The sequence below is a fragment of the Lissotriton helveticus genome, chromosome 2_1 (genome assembly GCF_964261635.1).
Source record: "Lissotriton helveticus chromosome 2_1, aLisHel1.1, whole genome shotgun sequence".
Classification (NCBI taxonomy): Eukaryota; Metazoa; Chordata; class Amphibia; order Caudata; family Salamandridae; genus Lissotriton; species Lissotriton helveticus.
Genome location: NC_136059.1, coordinates 1,632,334,300 through 1,632,351,592, shown reverse-complemented (window position 1 = coordinate 1,632,351,592; position 17,293 = coordinate 1,632,334,300).

Here is a 17,293-nt window from a genome sequence, read left to right as displayed (position 1 = left end):
TGAACATTTTCAAAACGGACCATTTTGGTCATCTCAGAGCAATTTCATCAGGTCGCGGGTCAACGATCGTTTTGCATGAAAAATTGAACGTTCTCGCATGAACATTATTTTACTCTAAATGTTGTTTATATCTCTTCCCGCAGTGAATAAACACGTTTTAAGCCCTCGAAGTGAGCATTTGGGCCTTTTTAAGTCACTTTTAACCATGAGCCAAATCTTGAGTTTTGGCTCCCTAGAAGCATGAAAATGACGATAAAGATGCTCATTTTATCTCCAAAAGTGATGATCCACCTCTGAGAGTCAAAATTAGTTGAAAGATGAACATTTTCAAAACGGACCATTTTGGTCATCTCGGAGCAATTTCATCAGGTCGCGGGTCATCGATCGTTTTGCATGAAAAATTGAACGTTCTTGCATGAACATTAATTTACTCTAAATGTTGTTTATATCTCTTCCTGCATTGAATAAACACGTTTTAAGCCCTCAAAGTGAGCATTTGGGCCTTTTTAAGTCACTTTTAACCATGAGCCAAATCTTGAGTTTTGGCTCCCTAGAAGTATGAAAATGACGATAAAGATGCTCATTTTATCTCCAAAAGTGATGATCCACCTCTGAGAGTCAAAATTAGTTGAAAGATGAACATTTTCAAAACGGACTATTTCGGTCATCTCAGAGCAATTTCATCAGGTCGCGGGTCATCGATCGTTTTGCATGAAAAATTGAACGTTCTTGCATGAACATTAATTTACTCTAAATGTTGTTTATATCTCTTCCCGCAGTGAATAAACACGTTTTAAGCCCTCAAAGTGAGCATTTGGGTCCTTTTAAGTCACTTTTACCCATAAGCCAAATCTTGTGTTTTGGCTCCCTAGAAGCATGAAAATGACTATAAAGATGCTAATTTTAGCTCCAAAAGTGATGATCCACCTCTGAGAGTAAAAATTAGTTGAAAGATGAAAATTTTCAAAACGGACCATTTTGGTCATCTCGGAGCAATTTCATCAGGTCGCGGGTCATCGATCGTTTTGCATGAAAAATTGAACGTTCTTGCATGAACATTAATTTACCTTAAATGTTGTTTATATCTCTTCCTGCATTGAATAAACACGTTTTAAGCCCTCAAAGTGAGCATTTGGGCCTTTTTAAGTCACTTTTAACCATGAGCCAAATCTTGAGTTTTGGCTCCCTAGAGGTATGAAAATGACGATAAAGATGCTCATTTTATCTCCAAAAGTGATGATCCACCTCTGAGAGTCAAAATTAGTTGAAAGATGAACATTTTCAAAACGGACCATTTTGGTCATCTCGGAGCAATTTCATCAGGTCGCGGGTCATCGATCGTTTTGCATGAAAAATTGAACGATCTTGCATGAACATTAATTTACTCTAAATGTTGTTTATATCTCTTCCCGCAGTGAATAAACACGTTTTAAGCCCTCGAAGTGAGCATTTGGGTCCTTTTAATTCACTTTTAACCATGAGCCAAATCTTGAGTTTTGGCTCCTTAGAAGCATGAAAATGACGATAAAGATGCTCATGTTATCTCCAAAAGTGATGATCCACTTCTGAAAGTCAGAATTAGTTGAAAGATGGAAGGTTTTAAAACGGACCATTTGGTCATCTCAGAGCAATTTCATCAGGTCGCGGGTCATCGATCGTTTTGCATGAAAAATTGAACGTTCTCGCATGAACAATAATTTACTCTAAATGTTGTTTATATCTCTTCCCGCAGTGAATAAACACGTTTTAAGCCCTCGAAGTGAGCATTTGGGTCCTTTTAAGTCACTTTTACCCATGAGCCAAATCTTGAGTTTTGGCTCCCTAGAAGCATGAAAATGACTATAAAGATGCTCGTTTTAGCTCCAAAAGTGATGATCCACCTCTGAAAGTAAAAATTAGTTGAAAGATGAACATTTTCAAAACGGACCATTTTGGTCATCTCAGAGCAATTTCATCAGGTTGCGGGTCAACGATCGTTTTGCATGAAAAATTGAACGTTCTCGCATAAACATTATTTTACTCTAAATGTTGTTTATATCTCTTCCCGCAGTGAATAAACATGTTTAAGCCCTCAAAGTGAGCATTTGGGCCTTTTTAAGTCACTTTTTACCATGAGCCAAATCTTGAGTTTTGGCTCCCTAGAAGCATGAAAATGACAATAAAGATGCTCATTTTATCTCCAAAAGTGATGATACACCTCTGAGAGTCAAAATTAGTTGAAAGATGAACATTTTCAAAACGGACTATTTTGGTCATCTCAGAGCAATTTCATCAGGTCGCGGGTCATCGATCGTTTTGCATGAAAAATTGAACGTTCTTGCATGAACATTAATTTACTCTAAATGTTGTTTATATCTCTTCCCGCAGTGAATAAACATGTTTTAAACCCTCGAAGAGAGCATTTGGGTCCTTTTAATTCACTTTTAACCATGAGCCAAATCCTGAGTTTTGGCTCCTTAGAAGCATGAAAATGACGATAAAGATGCTCATTTTATCTCCAAAAGTGATGATCCACCTCTGAAAGTCAGAATTAGTTGAAAGATGGAAGGTTTTAAAACGGACCATTTTGGTCATCTCAGAGCAATTTCATCAGGTCGCGAGTCATCGATCGTTTTGCATGAAAAATTGAACGTTCTCGCATGAACATTAATTTACTCTAAATGTTGTTTATATCTCTTCCCGCAGTGAATAAACACGTTTTAAGCCCTCAAAGTGAGCATTTGGGCCTTTTTAAGTCACTTTTAACCATGAGCCAAATCTTGAGTTTTGGCTCCCTAGAAGCATGAAAATGACGACAAAGATGCTAATTTTATCTCCAAAAGTGATGATCCACCTCTGAGAGTCAAAATTAGTTGAAAGATGAACATTTTCAAAACGGACTATTTTGGTCATCTCAGAGCAATTTCATCAGGTCGCGGGGTCATCGATCGTTTTGCATGAAAAATTGAACGGTCTCGCATGAACATTAATTTACTCTAAATGTTGTTTATATCTCTTCCCGCAGTGAATAAACACGTTTTAAGCCCTCGAAGTGAGCATTTGGGCCTTTTTAAGTCACTTTTAACCATGAGCCAAATCTTGAGTTTTGGCTCCCTAGAAGCATGAAAATGACGACAAAGATGCTAATTTTATCTCCAAAAGTGATGATCCACCTCTGAGAGTCAAAATTAGTTGAAAGATGAAAATTTTCAAAACGGACCATTTTGGTCATCTCGGAGCAATTTCATGAGGTCGCGGGTCATCGATCGTTTTGCATGAAAAATTGAACGTTCTTGCATGAACATTAATTTACTCTAAATGTTGTTTATATCTCTTCCCGCAGTGAATAAACACGTTTTAAGCACTCGAAGTGAGCATTTGGGTCCTTTTAATTCACTTTTAACCATGAGCCAAATCTTGAGTTTTGGCTCCTTAGAAGCATGAAAATGACGATAAAGATGCTCATTTTATCTCCAAAAGTGATGATCCACCTCTGAAAGTCAGAATTAGTTGAAAGATGGACATTTTCAAAATGGACCATTTTGGTCATCTCAGAGCAATTTCATCAGGTCGCGGGTCAACGATCGTTTTGCATGAAAAATTGAACGTTCTCGCATGTACATTAATTTACTCTAAATGTTGTTTACATCTCTTCCCGCAGTGAATAAACACGTTTTAAGCCCTCAAAGTGAGCATTTGGGTCCTTTTAAGTCACTTTTACCCATGAGCCAAATCTTGAGTTTTGGCTCCCTAGAAGCATGAAAATGACGATAAAGATGCTCATTTTATATCCAAAAGTGATGATCCACCTCTGAGAGTCAAAATGAGTTGAAAGATGAAAATTTTCAAAACGGACCATTTTGGTCATCTCGGAGCAATTTCATCAGGTCGCGGGTCATCGATCGTTTTGCATGAAAAATTGAACGTTCTCGCATGAACAATAATTTACTCTAAATGTTGTGTATATCTCTTCCCGCAGTGACTAAACACGTTTTAAGCCCTCGAAGTGAGCATTTGGGTCCTTTTAAGTCACTTTTACCCATGAGCCAAATCTTGAGTTTTGGCTCCCTAGAAGCATGAAAATGACTATAAAGATGCTCATTTTAGCTCCAAAAGTGATGATCCACCTGTGAGAGTCAAAATTAGTTGAAAGATGAAAATTTTCAAAACGGACCATTTTGGTCATCTCGGAGCAATTTCATCAGGTCGCGGGTCATCGATCGTTTTGCATGAAAAATTGAACGTTCTTGCATGAACATTAATTTACTCTAAATGTTGTTTATATTTCTTCCCGCAGTGAATAAACATGTTTTAAGCCCTCGAAGTGAGCATTTGGGTCCTTTTAATTCACTTTTAACCATGAGCCAAATCTTGTGTTTTGGCTCCTTAGAAGCATGAAAATGACTATAAAGATGCTCATTTTAGCTCCAAAAGTGATGATCCACCTCTGAGAGTAAAAATTAGTTGAAAGATGAACATTTTCAAAACGGACCATTTTGGTCATCTCAGAGCAATTTCATCAGGTCGCGGGTCAACGATCGTTTTGCATGAAAAATTGAACGTTCTCGCATGAACATTATTTTACTCTAAATGTTGTTTATATCTCTTCCCGCAGTGAATAAACACGTTTTAAGCCCTCGAAGTGAGCATTTGGGCCTTTTTAAGTCACTTTTAACCATGAGCCAAATCTTGAGTTTTGGCTCCCTAGAAGCATGAAAATGACGATAAAGATGCTCATTTTATCTCCAAAAGTGATGATCCACCTCTGAGAGTCAAAATTAGTTGAAAGATGAAAATTTTCAAAACGGACCATTTTGGTCATCTCGGAGCAATTTCATCAGGTCGCGGGTCATCGATCGTTTTGCATGAAAAATTGAACGTTCTTGCATGAACATTAATTTACTCTAAATGTTGTTTATATCTCTTCCTGCATTGAATAAACACGTTTTAAGCCCTCAAAGTGAGCATTTGGGCCTTTTTAAGTCACTTTTAACCATGAGCCAAATCTTGAGTTTTGGCTCCCTAGAAGTATGAAAATGACGATAAAGATGCTCATTTTATCTCCAAAAGTGATGATCCACCTCTGAGAGTCAAAATTAGTTGAAAGATGAACATTTTCAAAACGGACTATTTCGGTCATCTCAGAGCAATTTCATCAGGTCGCGGGTCATCGATCGTTTTGCATGAAAAATTGAACGTTCTCGCATGAACAATAATTTACTCTTAATGTTGTTTATATCTCTTCCCACAGTGACTAAACACGTTTTAAGCCCTCGAAGTGAGCATTTGGGTCCTTTCAAGTCACTTTTACCCATGAGCCAAATCTTGAGTTTTGGCTCCCTAGAAGCATGAAAATGACTATAAAGATGCTCATTTTAGCTCCAAAAGTGATGATCCACCTCTGAGAGTAAAAATTAGTTGAAATATGAACATTTTCAAAACGGACCATTTTGGTCATCTCAGAGCAATTTCATCAGGTCGCGGGTCATCGATCGTTTTGCATGAAAAATTGAACGTTCTTGCATGAACATTAATTTACTCTAAATGTTGTTTATATCTCTTCCCGCAGTGAATAAACACGTTTTAAGCCCTCGAAGTGAGCATTTGGGCCTTTTTAGGTCACTTTTAACCATGAGCCAAATCTTGAGTTTTGGCTCCCTAGAAGCATGAAAATGACGATAAAGATGCTCATTTTATCTCCAAAAGTGATGATACACCTCTGAGAGTCAAAATTAGTTGAAAGATGAACATTTTCAAAACGGACTATTTTGGTCATCTCAGAGCAATTCCATCAGGTCGTGGGTCATCGATCGTTTTGCATGAAAAATTGAACGTTCTCGCATGTACATTAATTTACTCTAAGTGTTGTTTATATCTCTTCCCGCAGTGAATAAACACGTTTTAAGCCCTCAAAGTGAGCATTTGGGTCCTTTTAAGTCACTTTTACCCATAAGCCAAATCTTGTGTTTTGGCTCCCTAGAAGCATGAAAATGACTATAAAGATGCTAATTTTAGCTCCAAAAGTGATGATCCACCTCTGAGAGTCAAAATTAGTTGAAAGATGAAAATTTTCAAAACGGACCATTTTGGTCATCTCGGAGCAATTTCATCAGGTCGCGGGTCATCGATCGTTTTGCATGAAAAATTGAACGTTCTTGCATGAACATTAATTTACCTTAAATGTTGTTTATATCTCTTCCTGCATTGAATAAACACGTTTTAAGCCCTCAAAGTGAGCATTTGGGCCTTTTTAAGTCACTTTTAACCATGAGCCAAATCTTGAGTTTTGGCTCCCTAGAGGTATGAAAATGACGATAAAGATGCTCATTTTATCTCCAAAAGTGATGATCCACCTCTGAGAGTCAAAATTAGTTGAAAGATGAACATTTTCAAAACGGACCATTTTGGTCATCTCGGAGCAATTTCATCAGGTCGCGGGTCATCGATCGTTTTGCATGAAAAATTGAACGTTCTTGCATGAACATTAATTTACTCTAAATGTTGTTTATATCTCTTCCCGCAGTGAATAAACACGTTTTAAGCCCTCGAAGTGAGCATTTGGGTCCTTTTAATTCACTTTTAACCATGAGCCAAATCTTGAGTTTTGGCTCCTTAGAAGCATGAAAATGACGATAAAGATGCTCATGTTATCTCCAAAAGTGATGATCCACTTCTGAAAGTCAGAATTAGTTGAAAGATGGAAGGTTTTAAAACGGACCATTTGGTCATCTCAGAGCAATTTCATCAGGTCGCGGGTCATCGATCGTTTTGCATGAAAAATTGAACGTTCTCGCATGAACAATAATTTACTCTAAATGTTGTTTATATCTCTTCCCGCAGTGAATAAACACGTTTTAAGCCCTCGAAGTGAGCATTTGGGTCCTTTTAAGTCACTTTTACCCATGAGCCAAATCTTGAGTTTTGGCTCCCTAGAAGCATGAAAATGACTATAAAGATGCTCGTTTTAGCTCCAAAAGTGATGATCCACCTCTGAAAGTAAAAATTAGTTGAAAGATGAACATTTTCAAAACGGACCATTTTGGTCATCTCAGAGCAATTTCATCAGGTTGCGGGTCAACGATCGTTTTGCATGAAAAATTGAACGTTCTCGCATAAACATTATTTTACTCTAAATGTTGTTTATATCTCTTCCCGCAGTGAATAAACATGTTTAAGCCCTCAAAGTGAGCATTTGGGCCTTTTTAAGTCACTTTTTACCATGAGCCAAATCTTGAGTTTTGGCTCCCTAGAAGCATGAAAATGACAATAAAGATGCTCATTTTATCTCCAAAAGTGATGATACACCTCTGAGAGTCAAAATTAGTTGAAAGATGAACATTTTCAAAACGGACTATTTTGGTCATCTCAGAGCAACTTCATCAGGTCGCGCGTCATCGATCGTTTTGCATGAAAAATTGAACGTTCTTGCATGAACATTAATTTACTCTAAATGTTGTTTATATCTCTTCCCGCAGTGAATAAACATGTTTTAAGCCCTCGAAGAGAGCATTTGGGTCCTTTTAATTCACTTTTAACCATGAGCCAAATCTTGAGTTTTGGCTCCTTAGAAGCATGAAAATGACGATAAAGATGCTCATTTTATCTCCAAAAGTGATGATCCACCTCTGAAAGTCAGAATTAGTTGAAAGATGGAAGGTTTTAAAACGGACCATTTTGGTCATCTCAGAGCAATTTCATCAGGTCGCTGGTCATCGATCGTTTTGCATGAAAAATTGAACGTTCTTGCATGAACATTAATTTACTCTAAATGTTGTTTATATCTCTTCCCGCAGTGAATAAACACGTTTTAAGCCCTCAAAGTGAGCATTTGGGTCCTTTTAAGTCACTTTTACCCATAAGCCAAATCCTCCACAAGATTTGGCTCTATGGGTAAAAGTGACTATAAAGATGCTAATTTTAGCTCCAAAAGTGATGATCCACCTCTGAGAGTCAAAATTAGTTGAAAGATGAAAATTTTCAAAACGGACCATTTTGGTCATCTCGGAGCAATTTCATCAGGTCGCGGGTCATCTATCGTTTTGCATGAAAAATTGAACGTTCTTGCATGAACATTAATTTACCTTAAATGTTGTTTATATCTCTTCCTGCATTGAATAAACACGTTTTAAGCCCTCAAAGTGAGCATTTGGGCCTTTTTAAGTCACTTTTAACCATGAGCCAAATCTTGAGTTTTGGCTCCCTAGAGGTATGAAAATGACGATAAAGATGCTCATTTTATCTCCAAAAGTGATGATCCACCTCTGAGAGTCAAAATTAGTTGAAAGATGAACATTTTCAAAAACGGACCATTTTGGTCATCTCGGAGCAATTTCATCAGGTCGCGGGTCATCGATCGTTTTGCAAGAAAAATTGAACGTTCTTGCATGAACATTAATTTACTCTAAATGTTGTTTATATCTCTTCCCGCAGTGAATAAACATGTTTTAAGCCCTCGAAGAGAGCATTTGGGTCCTTTTAATTCACTTTTAACCATGAGCCAAATCTTGAGTTTTGGCTCCTTAGAAGCATGAAAATGACGATAAAGATGCTCATTTTATCTCCAAAAGTGATTATCCACCTCTGAAAGTCAGAATTAGTTGAAAGATGGAAGGTTTTAAAACGGACCATTTTGGTCATCTCAGAGCAATTTCATCAGGTCGCGAGTCATCGATCGTTTTGCATGAAAAATTGAACGTTCTCGCATGAACATTAATTTACTCTAAATGTTGTTTATATCTCTTCCCGCAGTGAATAAACACGTTTTAAGCCCTCAAAGTGAGCATTTGGGCCTTTTTAAGTCACTTTTAACCATGAGCCAAAATCTTGAGTTTTGGCTCCCTAGAAGCATGAAAATGACGACAAAGATGCTAATTTTATCTCCAAAAGTGATGATCCACCTCTGAGAGTCAAAATTAGTTGAAAGATGAACATTTTCAAAACGGACTATTTTGGTCATCTCAGAGCAATTTCATCAGGTCGCGGGGTCATCGATCGTTTTGCATGAAAAATTGAACGGTCTCGCATGAACATTAATTTACTCTAAATGTTGTTTATATCTCTTCCCGCAGTGAATAAACACGTTTTAAGCCCTCGAAGTGAGCATTTGGGCCTTTTTAAGTCACTTTTAACCATGAGCCAAATCTTGAGTTTTGGCTCCCTAGAAGCATGAAAATGACGACAAAGATGCTCATTTTATCTCCAAAAGTGATGATCCACCTCTGAGAGTCAAAATTAGTTGAAAGATGAAAATTTTCAAAACGGACCATTTTGGTCATCTCGGAGCAATTTCATGAGGTCGCGGGTCATCGATCGTTTTGCATGAAAAATTGAACGTTCTTGCATGAACATTAATTTACTCTAAATGTTGTTTATATCTCTTCCCGCAGTGAATAAACACGTTTTAAGCACTCGAAGTGAGCATTTGGGTCCTTTTAATTCACTTTTAACCATGAGCCAAATCTTGAGTTTTGGCTCCTTAGAAGCATGAAAATGACGATAAAGATGCTCATTTTATCTCCAAAAGTGATGATCCACCTCTGAAAGTCAGAATTAGTTGAAAGATGGACATTTTCAAAATGGACCATTTTGGTAATCTCAGAGCAATTTCATCAGGTCGCGGGTCAACGATCGTTTTGCATGAAAAATTGAACGTTCTCGCATGTACATTAATTTACTCTAAATGTTGTTTATATCTCTTCCCGCAGTGAATAAACACGTTTTAAGCCCTCAAAGTGAGCATTTGGGTCCTTTTAAGTCACTTTTACCCATGAGCCAAATCTTGAGTTTTGGCTCCCTAGAAGCATGAAAATGACGATAAAGATGCTCATTTTATATCCAAAAGTGATGATCCACCTCTGAGAGTCAAAATGAGTTGAAAGATGAAAATTTTCAAAACGGACCATTTTGGTCATCTCGGAGCAATTTCATCAGGTCGCGGGTCATCGATTGTTTTGCATGAAAAATTGAACGTTCTCGCATGAACAATAATTTACTCTAAATGTTGTGTATATCTCTTCCCGCAGTGACTAAACACGTTTTAAGCCCTCGAAGTGAGCATTTGGGTCCTTTTAAGTCACTTTTACCCATGAGCCAAATCTTGAGTTTTGGCTCCCTAGAAGCATGAAAATGACTATAAAGATGCTCATTTTAGCTCCAAAAGTGATGATCCACCTGTGAGAGTCAAAATTAGTTGAAAGATGAAAATTTTCAAAACGGACCATTTTGGTCATCTCGGAGCAATTTCATCAGGTCGCGGGTCATCGATCGTTTTGCATGAAAAATTGAACGTTCTTGCATGAACATTAATTTACTCTAAATGTTGTTTATATCTCTTCCTGCATTGAATAAACACGTTTTAAGCCCTCAAAGTGAGCATTTGGGCCTTTTTAAGTCACTTTTAACCATGAGCCAAATCTTGAGTTTTGGCTCCCTAGAAGTATGAAAATGACGATAAAGATGCTCATTTTATCTCCAAAAGTGATGATCCACCTCTGAGAGTCAAAATTAGTTGAAAGATGAACATTTTCAAAACGGACTATTTCGGTCATCTCAGAGCAATTTCATCAGGTCGCGGGTCATCGATCGTTTTGCATGAAAAATTGAACGTTCTCGCATGAACAATAATTTACTCTTAATGTTGTTTATATCTCTTCCCGCAGTGACTAAACACGTTTTAAGCCCTCGAAGTGAGCATTTGGGTCCTTTCAAGTCACTTTTACCCATGAGCCAAATCTTGAGTTTTGGCTCCCTAGAAGCATGAAAATGACTATAAAGATGCTCATTTTAGCTCCAAAAGTGATGATCCACCTCTGAGAGTAAAAATTCGTTGAAATATGAACATTTTCAAAACGGACCATTTTGGTCATCTCAGAGCAATTTCATCAGGTCGCGGGTCATCGATCGTTTTGCATGAAAAATTGAACGTTCTTGCATGAACATTAATTTACTCTAAATGCTGTTTATATCTCTTCCCGCAGTGAATAAACACGTTTTAAGCCCTCGAAGTGAGCATTTGGGCCTTTTTAGGTCACTTTTAACCATGAGCCAAATCTTGAGTTTTGGCTCCCTAGAAGCATGAAAATGACGACAAAGATGCTCATTTTATCTCCAAAAGTGATGATCCACCTCTGAGAGTCAAAATTAGTTGAAAGATGAAAATTTTCAAAACGGACCATTTTGGTCATCTCGGAGCAATTTCATGAGGTCGCGGGTCATCGATCGTTTTGCATGAAAAATTGAACGTTCTTGCATGAACATTAATTTACTCTAAATGTTGTTTATATCTCTTCCCGCAGTGAATAAACACGTTTTAAGCCCTCAAAGTGAGCATTTGGGTCCTTTTAAGTCACTTTTACCCATAAGCCAAATCTTGTGTTTTGGCTCCCTAGAAGCATGAAAATGACTATAAAGATGCTAATTTTAGCTCCAAAAGTGATGATCCACCTCTGAGAGTAAAAATTAGTTGAAAGATGAAAATTTTCAAAACGGACCATTTTGGTCTGGTCATCTCGGAGCAATTTCATCAGGTCGCGGGTCATCGATCGTTTTGCATGAAAAATTGAACGTTCTTGCATGAACATTAATTTACCTTAAATGTTGTTTATATCTCTTCCTGCATTGAATAAACACGTTTTAAGCCCTCAAAGTGAGCATTTGGGCCTTTTTAAGTCACTTTTAACCATGAGCCAAATCTTGAGTTTTGGCTCCCTAGAGGTATGAAAATGACGATAAAGATGCTCATTTTATCTCCAAAAGTGATGATCCACCTCTGAGAGTCAAAATTAGTTGAAAGATGAACATTTTCAAAACGGACCATTTTGGTCATCTCGGAGCAATTTCATCAGGTCGCGGGTCATCGATCGTTTTGCATGAAAATTGAACGATCTTGCATGAACATTAATTTACTCTAAATGTTGTTTATATCTCTTCCCGCAGTGAATAAACACGTTTAAGCCCTCGAAGTGAGCATTTGGGTCCTTTTAATTCACTTTTAACCATGAGCCAAATCTTGAGTTTTGGCTCCTTAGAAGCATGAAAATGACGATAAAGATGCTCATGTTATCTCCAAAAGTGATGATCCACTTCTGAAAGTCAGAATTAGTTGAAAGATGGAAGGTTTTAAAACGGACCATTTGGTCATCTCAGAGCAATTTCATCAGGTCGCGGGTCATCGATCGTTTTGCATGAAAATTGAACGTTCTCGCATGAACAATAATTTACTCTAAATGTTGTTTATATCTCTTCCCGCAGTGAATAAACACGTTTTAAGCCCTCGAAGTGAGCATTTGGGTCCTTTTAAGTCACTTTTACCCATGAGCCAAATCTTGAGTTTTGGCTCCCTAGAAGCATGAAAATGACTATAAAGATGCTCGTTTTAGCTCCAAAAGTGATGATCCACCTCTGAAAGTAAAAATTAGTTGAAAGATGACATTTTCAAAACGGACCATTTTGGTCATCTCAGAGCAATTTCATCAGGTTGCGGGTCAACGATCGTTTTGCATGAAAAATTGAACGTTCTCGCATAAACATTATTTTACTCTAAATGTTGTTTATATCTCTTCCCGCAGTGAATAAACATGTTTAAGCCCTCAAAGTGAGCATTTGGGCCTTTTTAAGTCACTTTTTACCATGAGCCAAATCTTGAGTTTTGGCTCCCTAGAAGCATGAAAATGACAATAAAGATGCTCATTTATCTCCAAAAGTGATGATACACCTCTGAGAGTCAAAATTAGTTGAAAGATGAACATTTTCAAAACGGACTATTTTGGTCATCTCAGAGCAATTTCATCAGGTCGCGGGTCATCGATCGTTTTGCATGAAAAATTGAACGTTCTTGCATGAACATTAATTTACTCTAAATGTTGTTTATATCTCTTCCCGCAGTGAATAAACATGTTTTAAACCCTCGAAGAGAGCATTTGGGTCCTTTTAATTCACTTTTAACCATGAGCCAAATCCTGAGTTTTGGCTCCCTAGAAGCATGAAAATGACGACAAAGATGCTAATTTTATCTCCAAAAGTGATGATCCACCTCTGAGAGTCAAAATTAGTTGAAAGATGAACATTTTCAAAACGGACTATTTTGGTCATCTCAGAGCAATTTCATCAGGTCGCGGGGTCATCGATCGTTTTGCATGAAAAATTGAACGGTCTCGCATGAACATTAATTTACTCTAAATGTTGTTTATATCTCTTCCCGCAGTGAATAAACACGTTTTAAGCCCTCGAAGTGAGCATTTGGGCCTTTTTAAGTCACTTTTAACCATGAGCCAAATCTTGAGTTTTGGCTCCCTAGAAGCATGAAAATGACGACAAAGATGCTAATTTTATCTCCAAAAGTGATGATCCACCTCTGAGAGTCAAAATTAGTTGAAAGATGAAAATTTTCAAAACGGACCATTTTGGTCATCTCGGAGCAATTTCATGAGGTCGCGGGTCATCGATCGTTTTGCATGAAAAATTGAACGTTCTTGCATGAACATTAATTTACTCTAAATGTTGTTTATATCTCTTCCCGCAGTGAATAAACACGTTTTAAGCACTCGAAGTGAGCATTTGGGTCCTTTTAATTCACTTTTAACCATGAGCCAAATCTTGAGTTTTGGCTCCTTAGAAGCATGAAAATGACGATAAAGATGCTCATTTTATCTCCAAAAGTGATGATCCACCTCTGAAAGTCAGAATTAGTTGAAAGATGGACATTTTCAAAATGGACCATTTTGGTCATCTCAGAGCAATTTCATCAGGTCGCGGGTCAACGATCGTTTTGCATGAAAAATTGAACGTTCTCGCATGTACATTAATTTACTCTAAATGTTGTTTACATCTCTTCCCGCAGTGAATAAACACGTTTTAAGCCCTCAAAGTGAGCATTTGGGTCCTTTTAAGTCACTTTTACCCATGAGCCAAATCTTGAGTTTTGGCTCCCTAGAAGCATGAAAATGACGATAAAGATGCTCATTTTATATCCAAAAGTGATGATCCACCTCTGAGAGTCAAAATGAGTTGAAAGATGAAAATTTTCAAAACGGACCATTTTGGTCATCTCGGAGCAATTTCATCAGGTCGCGGGTCATCGATCGTTTTGCATGAAAAATTGAACGTTCTCGCATGAACAATAATTTACTCTAAATGTTGTGTATATCTCTTCCCGCAGTGACTAAACACGTTTTAAGCCCTCGAAGTGAGCATTTGGGTCCTTTTAAGTCACTTTTACCCATGAGCCAAATCTTGAGTTTTGGCTCCCTAGAAGCATGAAAATGACTATAAAGATGCTCATTTTAGCTCCAAAAGTGATGATCCACCTGTGAGAGTCAAAATTAGTTGAAAGATGAAAATTTTCAAAACGGACCATTTTGGTCATCTCGGAGCAATTTCATCAGGTCGCGGGTCATCGATCGTTTTGCATGAAAAATTGAACGTTCTTGCATGAACATTAATTTACTCTAAATGTTGTTTATATTTCTTCCCGCAGTGAATAAACATGTTTTAAGCCCTCGAAGTGAGCATTTGGGTCCTTTTAATTCACTTTTAACCATGAGCCAAATCTTGTGTTTTGGCTCCTTAGAAGCATGAAAATGACTATAAAGATGCTCATTTTAGCTCCAAAAGTGATGATCCACCTCTGAGAGTAAAAATTAGTTGAAAGATGAACATTTTCAAAACGGACCATTTTGGTCATCTCAGAGCAATTTCATCAGGTCGCGGGTCAACGATCGTTTTGCATGAAAAATTGAACGTTCTCGCATGAACATTATTTTACTCTAAATGTTGTTTATATCTCTTCCCGCAGTGAATAAACACGTTTTAAGCCCTCGAAGTGAGCATTTGGGCCTTTTTAAGTCACTTTTAACCATGAGCCAAATCTTGAGTTTTGGCTCCCTAGAAGCATGAAAATGACGATAAAGATGCTCATTTTATCTCCAAAAGTGATGATCCACCTCTGAGAGTCAAAATTAGTTGAAAGATGAAAATTTTCAAAACGGACCATTTTGGTCATCTCGGAGCAATTTCATCAGGTCGCGGGTCATCGATCGTTTTGCATGAAAAATTGAACGTTCTTGCATGAACATTAATTTACTCTAAATGTTGTTTATATCTCTTCCTGCATTGAATAAACACGTTTTAAGCCCTCAAAGTGAGCATTTGGGCCTTTTTAAGTCACTTTTAACCATGAGCCAAATCTTGAGTTTTGGCTCCCTAGAAGTATGAAAATGACGATAAAGATGCTCATTTTATCTCCAAAAGTGATGATCCACCTCTGAGAGTCAAAATTAGTTGAAAGATGAACATTTTCAAAACGGACTATTTCGGTCATCTCAGAGCAATTTCATCAGGTCGCGGGTCATCGATCGTTTTGCATGAAAAATTGAACGTTCTCGCATGAACAATAATTTACTCTTAATGTTGTTTATATCTCTTCCCGCAGTGACTAAACACGTTTTAAGCCCTCGAAGTGAGCATTTGGGTCCTTTCAAGTCACTTTTACCCATGAGCCAAATCTTGAGTTTTGGCTCCCTAGAAGCATGAAAATGACTATAAAGATGCTCATTTTAGCTCCAAAAGTGATGATCCACCTCTGAGAGTAAAAATTAGTTGAAATATGAACATTTTCAAAACGGACCATTTTGGTCATCTCAGAGCAATTTCATCAGGTCGCGGGTCATCGATCGTTTTGCATGAAAAATTGAACGTTCTTGCATGAACATTAATTTACTCTAAATGTTGTTTATATCTCTTCCCGCAGTGAATAAACACGTTTTAAGCCCTCGAAGTGAGCATTTGGGCCTTTTTAGGTCACTTTTAACCATGAGCCAAATCTTGAGTTTTGGCTCCCTAGAAGCATGAAAATGACGATAAAGATGCTCATTTTATCTCCAAAAGTGATGATACACCTCTGAGAGTCAAAATTAGTTGAAAGATGAACATTTTCAAAACAGACTATTTTGGTCATCTCAGAGCAATTTCATCAGGTCGTGGGTCATCGATCGTTTTGCATGAAAAATTGAACGTTCTCGCATGTACATTAATTTACTCTAAGTGTTGTTTATATCTCTTCCCGCAGTGAATAAACACGTTTTAAGCCCTCAAAGTGAGCATTTGGGTCCTTTTAAGTCACTTTTACCCATAAGCCAAATCTTGTGTTTTGGCTCCCTAGAAGCATGAAAATGACTATAAAGATGCTAATTTTAGCTCCAAAAGTGATGATCCACCTCTGAGAGTCAAAATTAGTTGAAAGATGAAAATTTTCAAAACGGACCATTTTGGTCATCTCGGAGCAATTTCATCAGGTCGCGGGTCATCGATCGTTTTGCATGAAAAATTGAACGTTCTTGCATGAACATTAATTTACCTTCAATGTTGTTTATATCTCTTCCTGCATTGAATAAACACGTTTTAAGCCCTCAAAGTGAGCATTTGGGCCTTTTTAAGTCACTTTTAACCATGAGCCAAATCTTGAGTTTTGGCTCCCTAGAGGTATGAAAATGACGATAAAGATGCTCATTTTATCTCCAAAAGTGATGATCCACCTCTGAGAGTCAAAATTAGTTGAAAGATGAACATTTTCAAAACGGACCATTTTGGTCATCTCGGAGCAATTTCATCAGGTCGCGGGTCATCGATCGTTTTGCATGAAAAATTGAACGTTCTTGCATGAACATTAATTTACTCTAAATGTTGTTTATATCTCTTCCCGCAGTGAATAAACACGTTTTAAGCCCTCGAAGTGAGCATTTGGGTCCTTTTAATTCACTTTTAACCATGAGCCAAATCTTGAGTTTTGGCTCCTTAGAAGCATGAAAATGACGATAAAGATGCTCATGTTATCTCCAAAAGTGATGATCCACTTCTGAAAGTCAGAATTAGTTGAAAGATGGAAGGTTTTAAAACGGACCATTTGGTCATCTCAGAGCAATTTCATCAGGTCGCGGGTCATCGATCGTTTTGCATGAAAAATTGAACGTTCTCGCATGAACAATAATTTACTCTAAATGTTGTTTATATCTCTTCCCGCAGTGAATAAACACGTTTTAAGCCCTCGAAGTGAGCATTTGGGTCCTTTTAAGTCACTTTTACCCATGAGCCAAATCTTGAGTTTTGGCTCCCTAGAAGCATGAAAATGACTATAAAGATGCTCGTTTTAGCTCCAAAAGTGATGATCCACCTCTGAAAGTAAAAATTAGTTGAAAGATGAACATTTTCAAAACGGACCATTTTGGTCATCTCAGAGCAATTTCATCAGGTTGCGGGTCAACGATCGTTTTGCATGAAAAATTGAACGTTCTCGCATAAACATTATTTTACTCTAAATGTT